The sequence below is a fragment of the Schistocerca americana genome, chromosome 4, assembly GCF_021461395.2.
Source record: "Schistocerca americana isolate TAMUIC-IGC-003095 chromosome 4, iqSchAmer2.1, whole genome shotgun sequence".
Taxonomy (NCBI): domain Eukaryota; kingdom Metazoa; phylum Arthropoda; class Insecta; order Orthoptera; family Acrididae; genus Schistocerca; species Schistocerca americana.
Genome location: NC_060122.1, coordinates 350,196,681 through 350,219,551, shown reverse-complemented (window position 1 = coordinate 350,219,551; position 22,871 = coordinate 350,196,681). Strand labels below are relative to the sequence as shown.

The 22,871-nt window shown below is 40.5% G+C and overlaps 1 protein-coding gene across 2 annotated transcripts in view; it reads left to right on the top strand.

Annotated features, from left to right (window-relative positions):
* Window positions 1-264: 264 nt before the first annotated feature.
* LOC124612795 (alpha-L-iduronidase) overlaps window positions 265-22,871 on the top strand; it is a 244,535-nt gene continuing 221,928 nt past the window's right edge. For both annotated transcript variants that reach the window (XM_047141198.1, XM_047141197.1), the window contains exon 1: window positions 265-437. The gene's annotated coding sequence lies outside the window, so the exon portion shown is untranslated. The remainder of the gene's footprint in view (window positions 438-22,871) is intronic.

The following is a 22,871-nucleotide window of genomic DNA, read 5'->3' as shown; positions in this document are numbered from 1 at the left end:
TTCTCGAAACGCGTAGTGCCAAGCATGAAAAAACTACACATCCGATACACTGTTTCCATACTTAATTCACTAACATTCGAGCAACACAAAGTGAGTTGAGATGTCAACTAGCGCTACATACTGTCAGACAACGAAACATTCGGAAATAAACGTTCGAGAAAACCCAACTGGTTCAGATAATCACTCACGAAGCAGCGCATGCGCAGTAGAGACAGTTTGAAAACGGTTGCGCTTGCCTGTGATAGCTTTGCTTTTACTCGAACGAACCTCGTCGACCCCTGTGCCTCGACGCAGAGATTTCGCCCAGTCGCAAAGCATGGTAATTGGGCGAATGCCTGTGTCGAATGCTTTGGCGTGATTCCTGCGGTTGCGACCGGTACTCCAACGAACCTAATTTCGAATGTCCAGCAATAATTTCAGTGATTTGCAAGTTACAGGTACATTTGTAATATACGAAATACAACATGTTTGCATTATGAAATCGGTCAAATTACGGTTTCGGCGGGTTTCACGTGATGTGTAGGTGTTCGTATTAGCGCTAAGAATCATGGGAAATGAACACGGCCAATCATGAGTCAGATGCAGATAACAAATGACAGTGTAGTTGAAAGGTAATTGCAACGTAGGAAAAGTCATCATAATCTGATGCCCTAAAACGTTTAGCCAACGTATTACAATATAAAACATCAGATGGACAATCATGGTAGTAATGTTGCATAGGCACATTTCCCTCTCATTTTGTATTTACAACATAAAATTATTTGCTTAGGCCCATACGTAAACTACGAGGATTGCAAGAGGCTATTATGTAACATATGGATGTAACATTATCAGATTTTTTTATTGCTTGAGTGGATTTCCTGTACATATAGTGTGTAAAATTGACCAAAAATTCACAGCAGTTTGGCAGCACCTACCTTCAACACGCCAGATATATTTCTCAGATTTGTTCAAATATCAGTATCACCTGACTAGTTGCTGTACACGCCTAGCTGCAGTGACGAAGTAGTTGATTACAATCCAATTTTGCATTCAGTCCTTATCTCATTTATTGTTCAATTTTGCTTTCAGTCCTTAACTCATTTATTGTTTGATTAATCTGTTTGGTCACTGTGAGTGACTCTCTTCCTATATGCAAACTATCTCTCTCTCTCTCTCTCTCTCTCTCTCTCTCTCTCTCTCTCTCTCGCTGGTAACGTCATGTCAAATCAACAAAGAAAAGTACAATTTTCGACAATATCTCCAACTTTTATCAAATTTGGCGTGTTTATTGTACACGAGAGAATGAAAAGTGCCAAATCACAGAATTATGGCTACAACAAGGAATTCTGAAACCAAAGTTCGGATAATGTGCTTCAAATTCGACAAACACTGCTGACAAAAACAGATGCAACTACTGTTCTAATAGAGGCAGAAGAGTGAAACAGGTATCTTTGGAAAGGGCCTGGAACAAGCTTTCAGATGATACCCAACAAGGGCATATTTAAACACTGTACACAGTAAAGGTCCCTGACCTTGACCTTCGAATTTGAATTACATAAAACATGTCACCATAATTTTTTTTGAAAAATTTTATGTGCTTCATATTACACTACATAACATACTATAAAATAAAGTTGGGATGACAGTTGCAGTAGGATATATAAATTAGTACTGTATGTGCAGCCATGTGGTACAATGAAACAACACCAGTTATATGCAGACTACAACAAATTACTGAAAAACATGGTAACTGTTAAAACAGAGATGTGACAGCAACGCATAGTAAGGTAGCAGTGTGAATAGGCCAATAGCAATCATTTTATTTCCACCAGTCACAGTTAAGCTGACAATCTGAAGAGGCCAATAGCATTCTTGTTTTGAACAATTACTGCTAAAATTGCAAGACGAGAAGGCCAACAGCAAGCATTTTTATTTTGACCTGTGAAAGGTTAGCTTGTAAAGTGAAAGGCCAACAGCAGCCGTTCTTGTTACATGACAGTAAGTCAGAAGATAGGAAATCATACGAGTGAAGTGTTTTCTTTCAAAGTCTGGATGTCAATGTGGATGCTACATGTACAGATGAAGTTATAGCAGAAGTGTTGTGTTTTGTGACTGTACAAATCTAATGGTTGGAGTTTGAGAGGGTCATGTACTGCTGTAAATCCTTCAGGAAAAATAGACACAATAGATACAAGAAAAATGTGTAAAATGTGAATGGTTGATATAATCAGTGGCATAATGGCAGACCACAAAATATATGACAGATGTAGGAAAAAATTGACACCAAAACAAAGGCCTGTGGCCGAACAAAGTACATTGAAGTGGATGGGAATCACAAACCTGCATAAGTCCTCAGTCGAGTGAGGCACATCTGACGCAACTGACAGCATCCATACATTTTAAAATGTCCACGGATGGCTAAATAAATTAAAAAAAATAGTAATAAAAATAAATAAACCTCAAATATTGCTTTAGTTCCATTAGTTGGCATTCTTGTATCTGTTAAGAAGAGACTGAGAGGTATTCAAAAGTAAATATGTACCCATTGTGGGAGAAAATGCAGTGGATGAAACAAATGTGAAATCTGAAATTATAATGCAATTGAAAAAGAAATTTAGTACTAGCATCACGAGCAGTGAGAAGATCTTCCAAAAAGTTGGAGCATTTGAAGAAATAAAAATGAATTTGGAGCCTCAAACTATTTAGTGAGAAAGGCAGAACAATTAGTTAAAGAATGTTATGTATCTTAGCAACACCTAATGCAAGACCTAGGCGTGCTCTAAGAGAAGACACTGTGAACGATGCCATAGAATTTTGCGACATAGCAGATAGAAGTTGCTATTTGCCTGGGAAGAAGAACTTTATTTCTATGAAGAAAAACAGATCCAGGGTTCATACACAAAAACACAGGTGTTGGGAAACCTGTATGAGTTGTATGAAGCATTCAGAGATGTACATCCAGGACTGAAAATAAGATTATCCAAATTTTGCCAATTACAATGCAACAATTGTGTTCTGTCTGGTGCAACCAGTACCCATAGTGCGTGTATGCTGCATTCACTAAAATGTGAAGCTTATGTTAAAAGGTTGAAGACTGAAAAAGTTGGCATGTGATGCTGACTGTGAACTTAACACATATAAACAGTCTGGCACAAATCATTTTTAACACTGCACAGCCAAAATGTCATATGTCAACCTGTGATAACTGCCCAGGTACACCCTCTTTCATGACATATGTAGGACAATTGTTTGATGAAAATGGAATTGACGAAGCGGCATACAAACAATGGAAACTCCAGGTAGGAATATAAGCAATGTAGGAAAAGACACATTTGCTACTTACCGTAAAGAAGACACTTCAAGTTGCAGACAGGCACAATTAAAAGACACTTACATATAACTTTTGCCCACAGCCTTTGTCAGTAAAACATGCATCTCGGGCCCGAGATGCTGGGGTTGGCGTCATGTGTTCATGAGGTGTGTTTGTGTGTGTGGTTTTTTTTTTTTTTTAGTGACGAAGGCTGTGGCCAAAAGATATATGTGAGTGCCTTTTAATTGTACCTGTCTGCAACTTGATGTGTCTTCTTTATGGTAAGTAGCAATCTGTGTTTTCCTAAATTGTGGACATGTACAGGCAGAACAATTTTCAAGACATGTCGGTCTTCTGTGGGACTTCTTGGAAAACCTTGCTGACAAATTAAAAATGCTCCTGCTGTACTCCTTCATAGCCACCCACAACCTGTATTTCCACAGAATGTGAAAGAGACACTTTGTGACAGTGAATACATCATTATTTGTTATTTTACAGGGAATTTAGCATATTTGCTGCAGGTTGAGGTCTAAGGGTTTCACTGGAACAACACACGGGCATCCAGAAACCCATGAAATTGATGACATTTCATCTGTTATTGTGTCAGAATGCTTTAAACATAACACTGTGACCATTTGTCTTTTCCAATATCATTTGGTTAACTTCATGATAACCCATTTCTGTATAATACCTAAGTACATTTATTACTCCTCAGATGCTGCTGCAGTCCAGCATATAAAGTGCAAGAATTTTGAAAACATATATTTTCATCTGAGTGATTTTGATGTCTTTGTAGAGCAGCATTTCTTTGCCACATCATATTCCAAAGGACTGTGTCATGTATCCCTGGTACCATCAAGAGACTTGCTGCTTGTGCCAGTTCACAGTGCATCTACAACTCTTAGATAATGGTACCTAGACAGTTGTTTGAATAATATTCCAAGAACATTCTAGTGGTCACTTTCATTGTACAATTAACAGTGAGTATGATGAAGAAGAATCTGCCCTTCAAGAGGGGTTTGCGCAGATATGCACAATTGCAGATATCCACAAATTAGACTGTATTATTGCCACTAGCCATAAAAAATCCAAACAAAGATTTTCTACAATTCACCAGACTTCAGAAATGAAAATCTAATATGGACCCAACAAGACTCATACCTTGGTGATATCACAGGGTTAGTTGCATGCACGTGCGAAGGTCACTGGTGGCTTGGATGTATTTTGAATGTTAATAATGATACAAGTCTAGTTACAGTTAGCTACCTACATCCTCATGACCTTTCCCTTCTCTTGTGTACCACAGAAACCTGACATATTTACTGTGAATAAGAAAGACATTCTTACAAAGATTGGTGTGAGAACACCAAGACGTTGAACGTTGCCAAAAATGCACAAAAAGTGTTGTATCTTGCTATCCAGTATTGAGGGATGTAACCTGTGATGATAAACTTGTCACTGTGTTTGTTGGTGTGAATCTAGTGACTGTCATGCCTCCCTTCCTCCCTCCATTTCTTACTTTTGTAAATCAGCCTCAGTAATGGTGCTGATTTCTACAGTTACCCACACTGTGACTGTTGAGTTTTCATTGTTATGAAGAATGGGAACCCAGCTTTTTTATATGTATTCCAAGAAAAATTATGATCTGTGCTCACTACATAACTTTTCATCTGACTCCCTCCAGCATTTTTACTTCTCTGTGTATTTGTTCTTTTAAACACTAAACACATGCACACTGTATGATAGAATTACATTCAGTGTCAGGTAAAACAACTTGTGACTTGACTGAATGACAGAAAAGATGTAGATGATGAAGGATTTGACCCTATAAAATGAGAGAGAGAGAGTAGTATTTTTTAATCAAAACTTATGTAATGCATTAATTAATTAGGTCACCCAAACCTTTGACACCAGGTCTTGTCTTCATACTGTTACATAATGACGTGATTTTCAGTTAATCTGATTTCTCGAAAAGCTGAAGTAGATGCATAGATATTCTTTGCATAGTGGAAGTGAAGGATCATAAAATGGCATATGTTATGTGGAAGCGTGATAGTAGTTAAAAAGAGCTATGCCAAATATAAATTGCCAAGGGAGGTTTTCATAATTTATTTTCCATATATCCCATTTCAGCAGTATAATGTGTTGTCACATTCATGGAAACTGCTAGCTTCCTTCAACAGCTGCTGATTGCTACTGTGTCCTCTATCTCAAATGTTAAACTTACATGTCACCTCTGAAATACATCTGGGATTTGGTTCATTGATGAATTGTTCATCATAGACATGTTGATGTTTCATGGACTTTTTATGTGGGAACTGCTATGGGAGAGATTCCCCAGGGATACATAAAGGCTCTCTGTAATTCCATGTGGTGATTAGAGGCTCTGATTGCTGCACTTACTGGCTTCATAACATATTGAGTTCTCAAAGCCAGATACATGTTGTGGGACGTGAATGTATGCTGTACACTTTGCTTTTAGAACAGTAATTTATCCATATCATGACTCTATTGATCGAAGTCGTAACAGTAGCGTACACTGAGGTGACAAAAGTTGTGGGATAGTGAAGAACACATTTACAGATGGGGGTAGTATTGCACACACAAGGTATAACAGGGCAGTGCATTGACAAACTGTAATTTTACTTAGGTGATTATGTAAAAATGTTTCCAATGTGATAATGCCCACATGACAGGAATTAACAGATGTTGAGTGCAGAATGGCAGTTGGAGTGATACACTTGGGACATTACATTTCAGAAACCATAAGGGAATTAAATATTCTCAGATCCACAGTGTCATGAGTGTGTGAGAATACTAAATTTCATGTATTATCTCTCACTTCAGACAAGGAAGTGGCTGGTGGCCTCAGCTTAAAGACTGAGAACAGCAACATTTGTGTAGAGTTGTCAGTGCTGCAGATAAGCAACACTGTGAAGGAAAACCCTAGAAATCAATGTGGAACACTTGATGAACATATCTGTTAGGACAGTGCAAGGAAATTTGGCATCAAGGGGTATGGAAGCAGACGACCAATGCGAGTGCCTTTACTAGCAACATGACATTGCCTACAGCACCTCTTCTGGGTTTATGACCATATCAGTTGGAACCTAGACAACTGTAAAACCATAATCTGGCCGTATGAGCCCTGATTATAGTTGGTAAGAACTGATGGTAGGGTTTGAGTGTAGCACAAATGAAGCCATGGACTGAAGTTGTTAAAACAGTGTGCAAGCTGGTGGTGGCTCCATAATGGTGTGGGCTGTGTTTACATGGAATGGACCGGGTCTTCAGGTCCAACTAAACTACTTAGAGATTATCTGCAGCCATTCATGGACTTTATGTTCCCAAACAATGAAGGAATTTGTATGGATAACAATGCACCATGTCACCAGACCAGAACTGTTCACAAATGGTTTTAAAAACTTTATGGACAATTCAAATGATTGATTTGGCCAGCCAAATTGCCCAACAAGAACATTTATGTGACATAATTGAGAGGTCAGTTTAAGCACAAAATTCCATATGAGCAATACTTTTGCGACTATGTACAGCTGTACAGGCAACCGGCTCAATATTTCTGCAGAGAACTTCCAGTGACTTGTTGATTCCATGCCATGTTGAGCTGCTGCACTATGCTGGGCAAGCAGAGGTCTGATATGGTATTTGGAAATATCCCATGATTTTTGTCACCTCAGTGTATATGGAAAAGTGCCATAAATTCAGTTAGGGGAAATAACATGATAAACATACCAACCATCTTCCTAAAATTAATAAAAGTACTCCGCGCCTAGTATTAACGTTTATGTTTATTAACTATGCAGACTGATAAATGTTACATAATTACAAGAGGATGAGCACAGATAGTTAGGATACAAGTAGTCTTTGTGATCAAGGAGGCGTGGAGAGCAGAGGATTTGGGCTGAGTGAAGTGTGGGATGCAACCATATGTATTGAAGATTTATTTGTTTAATCGAGTTGACCAGAGAATTATACTGTACATCAGTTTAATGTCACATCAGTTAATTATTGTTGTCTTGCAAAAGCAAATTAATATTCATTTCACTTATCTGCACCTTGAATTCGTCGTCATACTCCTTCGATAATTGGACACATGGAGATCTGGTGCTAGACTGGTAATAATCTTGCCCTGACAGGTCTCTTGGCTGTTGTTACTAAATGAAAGAAACTCTTATCTCTGCAGGATTAATAATAATAAGGGCTAAAGGGCTAACATATCCTGAGAAGACAAAAAATTGTTGCCTGCTGCTCACTGGGAGATTGAATACCACCTGACACTGTTACAGGCTTGTGACACAGTAAGAAAAGTACATAGGCTGAGCAGAGACATATGGCGAATCATTCCAGTGTTTATATGGGCTGGAAACAGTGAAATTAATTGGGATAAGTGAATTTGATGAAGGCTGTATTGTTGTTGTGTGGCATCTTAGAAGCGGTGAAGCTAGTCAGTTGTCCACATGCCACAGTTGTCAGCATCTATAGAAAGTAGTTGAACAGCAATGAAACCATGAGTGGATGACAATGTATTGGGAGTATGACATTCAGTGCTTATTGCTAAGCATGGGGTTCTGGAGCATACGTCCCTAGTGTGTTTCCTTGTTAATGCAATGGCATTGCAAATTAAGTTTATCTTGTGGAATGAGATTGTCAAGTTTTGACTTGGTCCTTTGGAACTGGTTTGCCTAGTTGGTTGAATTATGTTTCATGTTTTCACTGGTACCTCATCATCCAGACAAATGGCTACTCAAAACATGCACTGCGCCGTAGACACAGAAATGTGGGGACAATTTTACCCCAAGGGGGACATATACCTGAGACAGCTGTGGACTACATGTTGTAAACGTTATCCTGCATCCCTTCATGCTTCATCTCTTCCCCTGTGACTATGGCATCTTCCAGCAGGATAACTGCCCATGCCGAAAGGTCAGAATCGTACTGCAGTGGCGGTAATGAACTCGTATTGATGTATTGGCCACCAAATTCTTCTGTCTGAACTTGATGGAACATATCTGGGATGCTGTTGGGTGCCAGCTCTGTACTTAAAAATCACTGGCCTATAATTTATGGGAATTGTGTGACTTGTGCATAGACCTCTGGTGCCACATTGTACGGGCTGAGATTGATATTGTGCTGTGAGTTTGATCACTGCATGGTTCTCTGTTGGATAATTAATTTCCAGCCAGAATGAAGAAAGATATCTTTGTTTTTATTATCTTTGTAGACATGATTGTTGTCTGCAATGTGATACAGTTTTTTAGGTGCAACCCCAAATATGTAATGCGTGAGACTGATCACAGTGTAGCATAATACAGATACTGCAATGCATACGTATGTATCTAGTAATCAGTCTGAAAGATAATCTTGTTAGTGTCCTTGCATGTAATGTATTCAGTTATGATGAGACCAATGCCATTAACGACCCTGGAAAATCACTTGATTAGGGACTTCTCCCCTCTCGCCCCCCCCCCCCCCCCAACCATTTTTTTATGCAGAGAGAATCATATTAAGAAGCTACTTTGGAAAGAAAATGTTCCCATAGGCCATTCTTGTTGTAACAAATCATGTGGCATTGCTGGGGTTGATACAGTTGTACTATGCATCATTGGATTTATATGGCAACATATGTGGAGAATCCTTTAGAAGAAGCTTTTCTCTCAGATGTGAGGCATCTGGAAGCTATAAAGTCATTACTATTTCATTTCAATTAAGAGGCTTTTAATCTCTGCAGTGTTTATGCTAAAAGTTGGTTTTTACGTCAACAAACGAAAGAAAAAAAAAAAACTGTTAACTGCTTGCAGTTGCTTTCTTCATGCCTAGGAGATATGTGTACACAGAAGAGTCTGAGGTGGAGTGGTTGTCAGCATATGTGAGTGAAGATGATGTGTAGTATAGTGAGGGAAAAGTATAAACAGGTTAAAGAAAGGTTGATTTGTACTTGTGACATTTTTGGGAAGCCTCTAGAAAAAAAGAACTAGAGTACAGAACTGTGTGCATTGTACTGGAAGTTCTGGAGGACCAGAAAATAAAGGTATTAGGAAGAGACAAATTTCCTCCGATTCCCACAAAATATTTAGAGTGGAACAAACTGACATCTCAATAGAGCCTATGAAGAACATATTTATTTTAACAATACCTTCTGTTGAATGATACAATTGTTTAAACTATACATATGCAAAGTATTTTGATGTTAAGGAACAGACACCCTTGTTGCTGTCAATATTTCAGTTTCTCATTATTAATTTTGATGTTATTCCTTCAACATACTTGAAATAAAAAAAAGATTAGAGTGATTTTCTGTTCCAGTTTATCATATTACACTTACTGTTTTACCCACTGTCTTAGCAATGTCTGAACCGAAATTGCTGAGATTTTTTTAGGTATCATTTTTCATTGCTAGTAGTCTCTATACATGACAAAAAGTAGATGTGGCTAATTTACCTCAAAATAAGTATGAGACTGGTATATAATTTGCAAATCATTTCTGAAATATGAGGTTGATCACTCATTATTTTTTCTAGTCCTCTGATAAAAAGTATTTTAATGTGTTTCTGTTGATGCCTTTCACCTGCACTCTCCACATGCTGAATTTTGAATGATCATAACTGAGCATAATTTGGGTGTGGAACCGAAGATCTTAAAAATAAATAAATAAGAAGTGCTCATTCTCACCCCATTTCACACTACCTCCAGAAATATACCATAGCCCTGTCAGATCCATGCCACACTGAATCACTGCTGTATTGCATTCCAAGCATGAACAAACAAACCATTAAACAGCTGGCCATAGTGTTTTGACTCATCAGTGTGTCTTAGGTAATTGCACTTGTTCACAGGATTTTAGTGTGACACAGATTTCACTTTCCAAAGAACTGTCAGATGGTTTGTGTGCAGTGAAAGATGATGGATACATATCCATGATGTGGACATTAAGCTGAATGAATCTTTGCATATGGTATGACTGAGTAAGAATACTATGGATTTATGCCAGATATCACAACTTTTCTCTGGGTTAAATTGTGTTAAAATATAGTTAAAATTTGCACCTGAAGAGACACTGTTAACACTAAACAGTGAGAATTAGTCTAAATATTGTCAAACCATGGGTGATGCAACAGTGGGTGAACATTACATCGTTTGAGCATTTGCGAAACCTTAGACAAGTAATTGGAAAAATAGGCCTTCCTTGTGTGTGCCAAAAATATTAAACCTCATCAAGAAGTGTGGCCCCTATTTTTTCAAGCAAAAAAAACAATCAGCAAGTTTTTTTTTTCACATAATAGTTTAATATGAAAAAAGTATACTACATGGTGATGAACTCTGCACTGCACTATGACTTGGTGCTACAGCAACTGGTTGCTGAAAGTGATTACATTTGAGGAAGGTATGAATGACATTTGAATGATTCATGTAATATCAATGAGATGTTAGACGTTTCCACCTGTATGAAATGCATAAAACACGAAGAGCTGAACATCAGAATTTTCTTAAATAAACTACAATTTTACAGCATTAAAGGGCTTGTTTCATAATTTATCAGTAGGAACGAGACCACAACACATGATCCCCTGGCCTGCTAGTGAAACAGCGCATGACTGTCAGTGTGTTAAAAAGTAATGCACAGAACTTACAACACATTTAATATCTTGGAAAAAAATAAAAATTAACACACTTAACACAATATTTCTCTTGGTATGAATGGAATGTAGTCTAATTAAGTCGGGTGATGCTGAGGGAATTAGATTAGGAAATGAGGCACTTAAAGTAGTAAAGGAGTTTTGCTATTTGGGGAGCAAAATAACTGATGATGGTCGAAGTAGAGAGGATATAAAATGTAGGCTGGCAATGGCAAGGAAAGCGTTTCTGAAGAAGAGAAATTTGTTAACATCCAGTATTGATTTAAGTGTCAGGAAGTCATTTCTGAAAGTATTCGTATGGAGTGTAGCCATGTATGGAAGTGAAACATGGACGATAAATAGTTTGGACAAGAAGAGAATAGAAGCTTTTGAAATGTGGTGCTACAGAAGAATGCTGAAGATTAGATGGGTAGATCACATAACTAATGAGGAAGTATTGAATAGGATTGGGGAGAAGAGAAGTTTGTGGCACAACTTGACCAGAGGAAGGGATCGGTTGGTAGGACATGTTCTGAGGCATCAAGGGATCACCAATTTAGTATTGTAGGGCAGCGTGGAGGGTAAGAATCGTAGAGGGAGACCAAGAGATGAATACACTAAGCAGATTCAGAAGGATGTAGGTTGCAGTAGGTACTGGGAGATGAAGAAGCTTGCACAGGATAGAGTAGCATGGAGAGCTGCATCAAACCAGTCTCAGGACTGAAGACCACAACAACAACAACATCATTTCCTAATGCATCATGTCTGTTGATACATTTTTCCAATAGAGAACACGTTTCAAACTACCCATTTTACAGTCGTCATGCAGCTGTCCATGAGCAGTGTGGCTTGGCACTGTTCCTTAAAGCCTTTCTTCAGTGTGCCAAATAGAAAGAACTCTGGAGACACAAGGTCATGACTATATTGTTAGTACTCGTGTAACACTCAGCTGAATTTTAGTGTCAAATATTATCATCTAGTAGGCGTCCGCTCCCGGTAGCTGCGTGGTTAGCGCGACAGAATGTCAATCCAAAGGGCCCGGGTTCGATTCCCGGCCGGGTCGGAAATTTTCTCCACTCAGGGGCTGGGTGTTGTGTTGTCCTAATCTTCATCATTTCATCCCCATTGACGCGCAAGTCGCCGAAGTGGCGTCAAATCGAAAGACTTGCACCAGGCGAATGGTCTACCCGATGGGAGGCCATCGTCACACGACATTATATTATTATCTAGCAGGCAAATGTTAGTACCCTTTGGTATTTTTTTAAATTATACACCTAGTTCCATAGGACCAAATTGAGGAGCGAATCTCCATGGTCATGGAACATATCAGTACATAAAATTACAACAGAAAAGTCATAATAAATTAAATAAAATGTTTTGACTCCTAAAAAGACAACAACCTGTAAGTTTATATGAATGCAATCAACAATCAATATAACATAGGAATCTGATTAATTTTTCAAGGAACTCCTCAACAGAATAGAAGGAGTGACCCATGAGCAAACTCTGTAGTTTAGATTTGAAAGCATTTGGATTGCTGTTAAGATTTTCCAGTTCTTGTGGTAGCTTACTGAAAATGGATGCAGTAGAATACTGCCCACCTTTTGCAAAAGAGTTGAGAAGGTACAATCCAAATGCAGAGTTGATTTCTGCATAGTATTAACTGGACAAAAGTTGCTACATAAAAAAACAAAGATGATGTAACTTACCGAACGAAAGCACTGGCATGTTGATAGACACACAAACATACACACAAAATTCAAGCTTTCACAACCAACGGTTGCTTCATCAGGAAAGAGGGAAGGAGAGGGAAAGACGAAAGGATGTGGGTTTGAGGGAGAGGGTAAGGAGTCATTCCAATCCTGGGAGCGAAAAGACTTAACTTAGGGGGAAAAAAGGTCAGGTATACACTCGCGCACACACACACACACACACATATCCATCCGCACATACACAGACACAAACAGACATTTATAAAGGCAAAGAGTTTGGGCAGAGTTGTCAGTCGAGGCGGAAGTACAGAGGCAAAGATGTTGTTGAATGACAGGTGAGGCATGAGCGGCGGCAACTTGGAATTAGTGGAGGTTGAGGCCTGGTGGGTAACGGGAAGAGAGGATATACTGAAGGGCAAGTTCCCATCTCCGGAGTTCTGACAGGTTGGTGTTAGTGGGAAGTATCCAGATAACCCGGATGGTGTAACACTGTGCCAAGATGTGCTGGCCGTGCACCAAGGCATGTTTAGCCACAGGATGATCCTCATTACCAACAAACACTGTCTGCCTGTGTCCATTCATGCAAATGAACAGTTTGTTGCTGGTCATTCCCACATAGAAAGCTTCACAGTGTAGGCAGGTCAGTTGATAAATCACGTGGGTGCTTTCACACATGGCTCTGCCTGTGATCATGTACACCTTCCGAGTTACAGGACTGGAGTAGGTGGTGGTGGGAGGGTGCATGGGACAGGCTTTACACCAGGGGCAGTTACAAGGGTAGGAGCCAGAGGGTAGGGAAGGTGGTTTGGGGATTTCATAGGGATGAACCAAGAGGTTACAAAGGTTAGGTGGACGGCGGAAAGACACTCTTGGTGGAGTGGGGAGGATTTCATGAAGGATGGATCTCATTTCAGGGCAGGATTTGAGGAAGTCGTATCCCTGCTGGAGAGCCACATTCAGAGTCTGATCCAGTCCCAGAAAGTATCCTGTCACAAGTGGTGCACTTTTGGGGTTCTTCTGTGGGAGGTTCTGGGTTTGAGGGTGTGAGGAAGTGGCTCTGGTAATTTGCTTCTGTACCAGGTCGGGAGGGTAGTTGCGAGATGCGAAAGCTGTTTTCAGGTTGTTGGTGTAATGGTTCAGGGATTCTGGACTGGAGCAGATTCGTTTGCCATGAAGACCTAGGCTGTAGGGAAGGGACCGTTTGATGTGGAATGGGTGGCAGCTGTCATAATGGAGGTACTGTTGCTTGTTGGTGGGTTTGACGTGGACGGATGCGTGAAGCTGGCCATTGGACAGATGGAGGTTTTTTTTTTTATATATATATATGTCTACTTGTGTCTGTATATGTGCGGATGGATATGTGTGTGTGAGAGAGTGTATACCTGTGCTTTTTTCCCCCTAAGGTAAGTCTTTCCACTCCCGGGATTGGAATGACTCCTTACCCTCTCCCTTAAAACCCACATCCTTTCGTCTTTCCCTATCCTTCCCTCTTTCCTGATGCAGCAACCGTGGGTTGGGAAAACTTGAATTTTTTGTGTATGTTTGTGTATATTTGTGTGTCCATCAACATACCAACACTTTCGTTTGGTAAGTCACATCATCCTTTTTTTTTAGATATATTTTTTCCACGTGGAATGTTTCCCTCTATTTTTTTATATATATATATATATATATATATATATATATATATATATATATATATATATATATATATATATATATATACACACACACAGAAGTAAAACAAGAATTAAATCTGGTGATAGTCAGGGAACTGAGTTAGGAACTGAGACACTGAAAGTGAGAAGAAAAATAACTGACCTTTGCAGAAGTATTAGAAAGATTTTTTTCTGAAAGTATTTGGAGTGTAGTCATGAACAGAAGTGAGATGTGGATGACAAATGGTACAGACAAGAAGTGAATATAAGCTTTTGAAATGTTGTGCTGCAAAAGAATACTGAAGATTAAATGGGTAGTCAGATAATTAATGAAGATGTACAGAATAGAATTAGAAAGAAAAGAAACATAGTACAACTTGCATAAAAGAAGGAAATTTTTCACAGGACACATCCTGAGACATCAACCAAAAGACTCCTTGGTTATGGGAGACCAAAAACTTAGCAGGAGCATAAAAATAGTAGATCGAGACAAAGATTTGATTACAGTAAGCACCTTCAAGTGAATATAGGTTGCGACAGTTATCCAGAGGTGAAGAGCTTTGCACAAGCTAGTGTTGAGACCTGCATCAAACCACCTGCAGATTGAAGACCTCAACACCAACATTGCAATGTTTTGCACATTCAGTGGTATTGTCAGACATACCAGTCAGCTAAAGCATGGCTCACATGCAAGCTCAACATGGTTTTCAGCAAAGCAAATATGCCACTTGAAGATGTTGCTATAATGCATGCAGTATTCCCTAGCATCTTAAACTTTTTAATATTAATTCACTTGAACTGAGTCCTTTCACCCAAAAAACACACTCATTGGTCCAACTTTGTGGGTATCCCCATTATATATGCTCTGTTGGCTGGTCCTGATTATTACATTTCTAAACCCAATAATACAACAGAAGAACTGTTTGTGGTATATTGTATAGTATTTTATGGAACTGGGGACCTAGAAACGACAGAGAGGTTTCGTCCCTGATGTAGCCTTCAGTGGTTCATAACCCCACAACAGGCTACAGCAGTCCACTCACCTCGCTGCCACCCCACACCGAAACCAGAGGGGACCCCTCCCCCCAGGAATGTCTCATACCAGACGAGTGTAACCCCAATGTTTGCATGGTAGAGTAATTATGGTGTAAGCGTACGTGGAGAAAGTGTTTGTGCAGCAATCACCGATGTAGTGTAACTGAGGCGGAATAAGGGGAACCACCCTACATTCGCCGAGGCAGGTGGAAAACTGCCTAAAAACCATCCACAGACTGGCCGGCATACCGGACATCAACACTAATCGGGCAGAGTCATGCCGGTGACTAGCACGCCTCCCCGCCTGAAAAGCAGTACGTTAGAGCGCACGGCTAACTGGGCAGGCTACTCTTTGTGCTACTTATTGATATACTCATGTTATTTAAATTTGTCTCATTTTCTGCTGGAAAATATTGTTTGATGTAAGATTCCCCTATTCACCATTACCAATTGGCGGTATCATGATCAACACTGGAAAGAAAAAAGAGAAGATGGCTGTAGATGAGTCATGAAGCAATGATCCTATATGTCTAAATAGGAAGACTGAACCAGTGACACATGTTGCTCTTATTCAGAAAAATAACACTTTAATTGCCTACTAATAGAATGGTGCATCTCAGGGATTCCTTGAAGAAAGTAGTCAGAAATGGAATTTTACTTACTTTATTGTGAAAAGGAAAGTTGCTACTCACTATACAGCAGAGATGCTGAGTTGCAGATAGGCACAAAAAAAAGACTGTCACAAATAATAGCTTTCGGCCAGTAAGGCCTTTGTCATAATCAGACTGCAAACATACACATACACACTCAAGCAAACACAACTAACATACACATGACTGCAGTCTCAGACAACTGAGACCATACTGTGAGCAGCAGCACCAGTGCATGATAGGAGTGACAACTGGGTGGGGGTAAGGAGGAGGCTGGGGTGGCGACGGGGGAGGGATCGTAGGGTAGGCGTGGCAGACAGTGACATGCTGTTGGTGAGCACAGAGGGATGATACGGAAAGAGGGTAAGGTAGGTATGTGCAGTTGGGAGATAAGACACAGGGAGCAGAGAGGTGGGGAGGGGAGGGGGGGGGGGGAGTGGCAAAGGAGAGAGGTAAGATGAAGGAATTAGAGCTGTGTAATGCTGGAATGGAAACAGAGAAGGGGCTGGATGGGAGAGGACAATGACTAACTGACTAATGAAGGTTTAGGCCAGGAGGGTTACGGGAACACAGGATATATTGCAGGGAAAGTTCCCACCTGCACAATTCAGAAACGGTATTGTTGGTGGGAAGGATCCATATGGCATATGCTGTGAAGCAGTCATTTAAATGAAGGATGTCATGTTTGGCAGCATGCTCAGCAAAAGGGTGGTCCACTTGTTTATTGGCCAGAGATTGTCGGTGGCCATTCATGCAGACAGACAGCTTTAGTTGCAGCTTAACTTGTAGATCACATGACTGGTTTCACAGGTAGCCCTGCCTCTGATGGGATAGGTGATGTTTGTGACCGGACCGGAGAAGATGGTGGTGGGGGAATGTATAGGATAGGTCTTGCAGCTTGGTCTATTACAGGGGTATGAGCCATGAGGTAAGGGATTGGGAGCAGGGGTTGTGTAGGGATGGATGAGTATATTGTGTAGGTTTGGTGCACGGCGGAATACCGCTGTGGGAGGGTGGCAAGGATAGTGGACAGGACATTTCTCATTTCAGAGTATGACGAGAGGTAGTTGAAACCTTGACAGGGAATGTAATTCAGTGGCTCCAGTCCTGGGTGGGACTGAGTTACGTGGGGAATGCTTCCATATAGACTTGCCAACCTTGCTCGCCGCATCTGCAGTGACGAGCAGTCCATCTGGAAGTATACTGAGTGTCTCACTGAATCCTTTACAAACCGTAATTATCCTCCCAAACTTGTGCAAAAACAAATCTCTCGTGCCTTATCTTTCCAGTTTCCCACCACCTCACAAAGAGTCCCACTATCCAGCCACAGAGGAGCATTCCCCTCGTAACTCAGTACCAGCCCGGACTGGAGCAACTGTATTACATTCTCTGCCAGGGTTTCAACTACCTCTTGTTGTACCCTGAAATGAGTAATTTCCTGCCCATGATTCTTCCAAACCTACATAGTATACTTGTTCATCCCTACACAACCCCTGCTTCCAACCCCTTACCTCATGGCTCATACCCCTGTAACAGACCTTGATGCAAGGCCTGTCGTATACATCCTCCCACCACCACTACTCCAGTCTGGTCACAAACATCACCTATCCCATCAAAGGCAGGGCTACCTGTGAAATCAGTCATGTGATCTCCAAGCTAAGTTGAAACCAATGTGCTGCATTCTATGTGGGCATGACAACCAACAAGCTGTCTCTCTGCATGAATGGCCACCAACAAACTGTGGCCAAGAAACAAGCGTTTCTGAATTGCACAGGTGGAAATTTTCCCTGCAATGTATCCTACGTTAGTCATTGTCCTCTCCCATCCAGCCCCTTCTCTGTTTCCATTCCAGCACTACACAGACATAATCCCTTCATCACACGCAGCATTTTTACTTCTTTTCTTTTCCACTAACCACCCATTCCCTCCCCACCTCTCTGCTCCCGGTGTCTAATCTCCTGACTGCACATAGCTATCCTACCCTCTTTCCACCTCATCACTTCACTTTCCCCATGAGCACATCACTGTCTGCCACGCCTACCCTACTATCCCTAACCGCCCCTGTCCCAGCCTCCTCCTCACCCCTACCCAGTCACCACTCCCATCCTGCACTGGTACTGCTGTTCACAGTGTGGTCTCGGTTACCTGAGATTGCAGTTGTGTCTGTGAGTTGTGTTTTACAATATTTTTACATTCCATCCTGGTTTTTCCTTTGTTTGACTTAACTTTACTAATTGGCTGTGTAAAAATATCTACATTTGTTTTGTTGTTCAGGAGACTCAGTGAGAACAAATAGCAGATTGACAGTGTCACAATCTACAATAGTACTTAAAGATAACATAATTGAGACACCATCTGTAACCTTAAATACCTAAATTAATCTCAGCTTGAAGAATCCAGCAAGTCCTCCAAATTACTTTCTGACGATAGTGCCCTGATGACTTAGTAATTATTTTACTCCGGATAGCATTTATGAACAGTGATGGGGTGTTATTTCTTTTTTAGTAAATACTAAATTAGTGTAATGGAAGTTTTTCCCATTTCATCTACATCTACATTTATACTCCACAAGCCACCCAACAGTGTGTGGCGGAGGGCACTTTACGTGCCATTGTCATTACCTCTTTTTCCTGTTCCAGTCGCGTATGGTTCATGGGAAGAATGACTGCCAGAAAGCCTCCGTGCGCGCTCTAATCTCTCTAATTTTACATTCGTGATCTCCTCGGGAAGTATAAGTAGGGGGAAGCAATATATTCGATACCTCATCCAGAAACGCACCCTCTCGAAACCTGGCGAGCAAGCTACACCGCGATGCAGAGCGCCTCTCTTGCAGAGTCTGCCACTTGAGTTTGCTAAGCATCTCCGTAACGCTATCACACTTACCAAATAACCCTGTGACGAAATGCGCCGCTCTTCTTTGGATCTTCTCTATCTCCTCCGTCAACCCGACCTGGTATGGATCCCACACTGATGAGCAATACTCAAGTATAGGTCGAACGAGTGTTTTGTAAGCCACCTCCTTTGTTGATGGACTACATTTTCTAAGCACTCTCCCAATGAATCTCAACCTGGTACCCGCCTTACCATCAATTAATTTTATATGATCATTCCACTTCAAATCGTTCCGCACGCATACTCCCAGATATTTTACATAAGTAACTGCTACCAGTGTTTGCTCCGCTAACATATAATCATACAATAAAGGATCCTTCTTTCTATGTATTCGCAATACATTACATTTGTGTATGTTAAGGGTCAGTTGCCACTCCTTGCACCAAGTGCCTATCCGCTGCAGATCTTACTGCGTTTCGCTGCAATTTTCTAATGCTGCAACTTCTCTGTATACTACAGCATCATCCACGAAAAGCTGCATGGAACTTCCGACACTATCTACTAGGTTATATATATATATTGTGAAAAGCAATGGTCTCATAACACTCCCCTGTGGCATATCAGAGGTTACTTTAATGTCTGTAGATGTCTCTCCATTGAGAACAACATGCTGTGTTCTATTTGCTAAAATTTCTTCAATCCAGCCACACAGCTGGTCTGATATTCCGTAGGCTCTTACTTTGTTTATCAGGTGACAGTGCGGAACTGTGTCGAATGCCTTCCAGAAGTCAAGGAAAATGGCATCTACCTGGGAGCCTGTATCTAATATTTTCTGGGTCTCATGAACAACACACGATCGCTGTTTCCGGAATCCATGTTGATTCCTACAGAGCAGATTCTGGGTATCCAGAAATGACATGATACACGAGCAAAAAACATGTTCTAAAATTCTACAACAGATCGATGTCAGAGATATAGGTCTATAGTTTTGCGCATCTGCTCGACGACTCTTCTTGAAGCCTGGGACTACCAGTACTCTTTTCCAATCATTTGGAACCTTCCTATCCTCTAGAGACTTGCGGTACACAGCTGTTAGAAGGGGGGCAAGTCCATTCATGTACTCTGTGTAGAATCGAATTGGTATCCTGTCAGGTCCAGTGAACTTTCCTTGTTGAGTGATTTCAGTCGCTTTTCTATTCCTTGGACACTTATTTTGATGCCAGCCATTTTTTTTGTTTGTGCGAGGGTTTAGAGAAGGAACTGCAGTTCAGTCTTCCTCTGTGAAACAGCTTTGGAAAACGTGTTTAGTATTTCAGCTTTATGTGTGTCATCCTTTGTTTCAATGCCATCATCATCCCAGAGTGTCTGGATATGCTTTTTCGAGCCACGTAGTGATTTAACGTAGGACCAGAACTTCCTAGGATTTTCTGTCAAGTCGGTACATAGAATTTTACTTTTGAATTCACTGAATGCTTCATGCTTAGCCCTCCTTATGCTAACGTTGACATTGTTTAGCTTGTGTTTGTCTGAGATGTTTTGGCTACGTTTAAACTTGCAGTGAAGCTCTCTTTGCTTTTGCAGTAGTTTCCTAACTTTGTTCTTGAACCACGGTGGGTTTTTCCCATCCCTCACAGTTTTACTCGGCATGTACCTGTCTAGAACGCATTTTACGATTGCCTTGAACTTTTCCCATAAACACTCAACATTGTCAGTGTCGGAACAGAAATTTTCGTTTTGATCTGTTAGATAGTCTGAAATTTCCGTTGTTATGAATTCTTATACCTGTATGGTATATTATCCATGAATAATGTCTCAATGTGTGGTAAGGAAACTTGAAACTGTTGTTCTTTCTGATATTGTACACATTATGTTGACCTCTGTGAATGACTGGTCTTTGAATTATGTGTGTTTATTGACCCCTCTCTCCCCTGCCCCTGCCCCACTCTATCACACACACTCTCTCTCTTCCATTACTTATGGCATACTCTAAGTAGCAGTGATACACTATAATTTTCATGTCAATATCAGCTTCACAGGACTTAAGTTTCATCATAAATAAAATATAAATATTTTTCTGTACAGCTGTATTCTTTATCGTTCTGTCCATTTGACAGTGCTGCCATTTTCATGATTGTATAATTCCATCTTTAGGTGCCTAGAGAGACGCATAGTGTAATCAACTTCCACAAGATTTATGTACCAGTAATAGATTTTTTTAAACTTTGTAATAAACATTTATTCTGTCCTACTCTGCTCTTCTGTATCAGCTATCATGTGTCAGCCCGAGAGGTTGCCTCAGCTGATTCAATGTCTTCCTGTAACCCAACATTATGAGGAACCCAAACACTCCAGCAGTACTCAGTAACTGTCCATACAAATGATCTATATGGAATTCTGAAGAATATGCCATAGGCAACAGAAAAAATGTCACAAATTGTTCACAAATTTTGTTTACAAAAATAACAAAACTATTCATAATTATTCATCTACTCTGATGAATAATGACACCAGATTTGCAAGCTGAAAATCTGCCTGAAGGCTATAGTTTAGAAAACAAGTTTGTCACACATACGAAAATGCTGTCTTGCTGAGACTCTCTTGAAGCAAAGTTTGAGGTCTTAAAATTCAGGAAACAATTTAACTTTTTCCTTCCAAGCACAGAGTTAAAATTCCCGTGGAACAGTCTACAGCCAATGTACTACAAGAATAATTTAAGCGAAGATTTACAACATATGTAACCACAAAGACAGGTTTGTTGATGTTGGCACAGTGACCCAGGGCATTTTCCTTAATGACTGTGGCTGGTTGGTGCCAGAGGTGGTGTTGTTGGCATAGACCTGGATGTCCAAACTAGAGTCTTGGCTTATAGAGAACTGCTGATGGATGACCATGTGCTAACCTAAATATCATCCAGTGGCAGGATATCTTGAGATCTATTTTTGGTCATGTAGATGGTAAAAGGAAGCAGGTTCCTGCAACCCGCAAACTCTGGTGTTGCTGCTAGGGCCACCCTGTGGATCACTAGGAAATTACCTTCCACGAGAAGTGATTGCCTGTGAAGTGGGCAACCCTTGGTGCTGTGAGATATGATATGTTGTTGACCTTGCACACATAATGTCATAACATGCCATCCCCCTCCCCCATCCACTCAAAAGGGGCATAGAGGACAAAACTTATTTCAATGTCTCCTTGCTGCCTTTGGTCGTTGGTGGTGGTGGAAGGGGAGGTGGGGGGGTGGGGTGCAGGGGTGGAATGTTGTCCACTACCATCAGCATCGGTTCCGAGGGTGCAAGCTGGTCCATGAATCTGGTTAATGGCTACAGTTGGGATGACCTTGTGCTGATTTGTTGCTGCCTCTCTTTTGTCCCCATCTCTGTAAAAAGAAAGAATGGTAATCCTTCTGTGTTTGCATTTTTATCTTTACAAGGTCGCATTTGGTTTATATGTTTTCAGCAGACTATGCCTTTTGTCATGGTGACTTTGGCCATGGCCCTGCCAAGGAGTTTTGTTACTTTTGCTGGTAGTCAATGTTGGTGCCCCCTAAAAAAGTACAAGGGTCCAAACAGGATCCTGAAGGATATGATATTGGCAATAGGTTCCCTGTGATAGCCCCTGATTGACTTATGGATGTGTGATTGAAAGTTGTGACCTGTGTGGTTGGCCATGTAATTTTTCTACTGGCAAGGCTTTGTCTTGTGGAGTGGCATGATATGAATCTAAAAACAAGGTCAATAATTCGTCCACAGAGTGAGTGCAGTGTAAATTTTGATATTTGATTTTATAACATGCAGACAAAGGTTTATGTTAGGCTATTGGAGGCCAGATGAAAAGGTGGCATTTGTATTAATTGTATTCCATTCTTTTCACAAAAGGAAATAAATTTGTCTGAAGTGAATTGTGGCCCATTATCAGTTACCAGCCCTTCCATTGAAAAAATTTTTGCCGATGTCTGGATGGTTCAACTGGGTGAGGTGTTTGATATATGGGAGACATAAGGAAAATCTTTACCTTCATCAATGGCTATGAGCCAGGTATGGCCCAGAAACAATCCAGCAAAA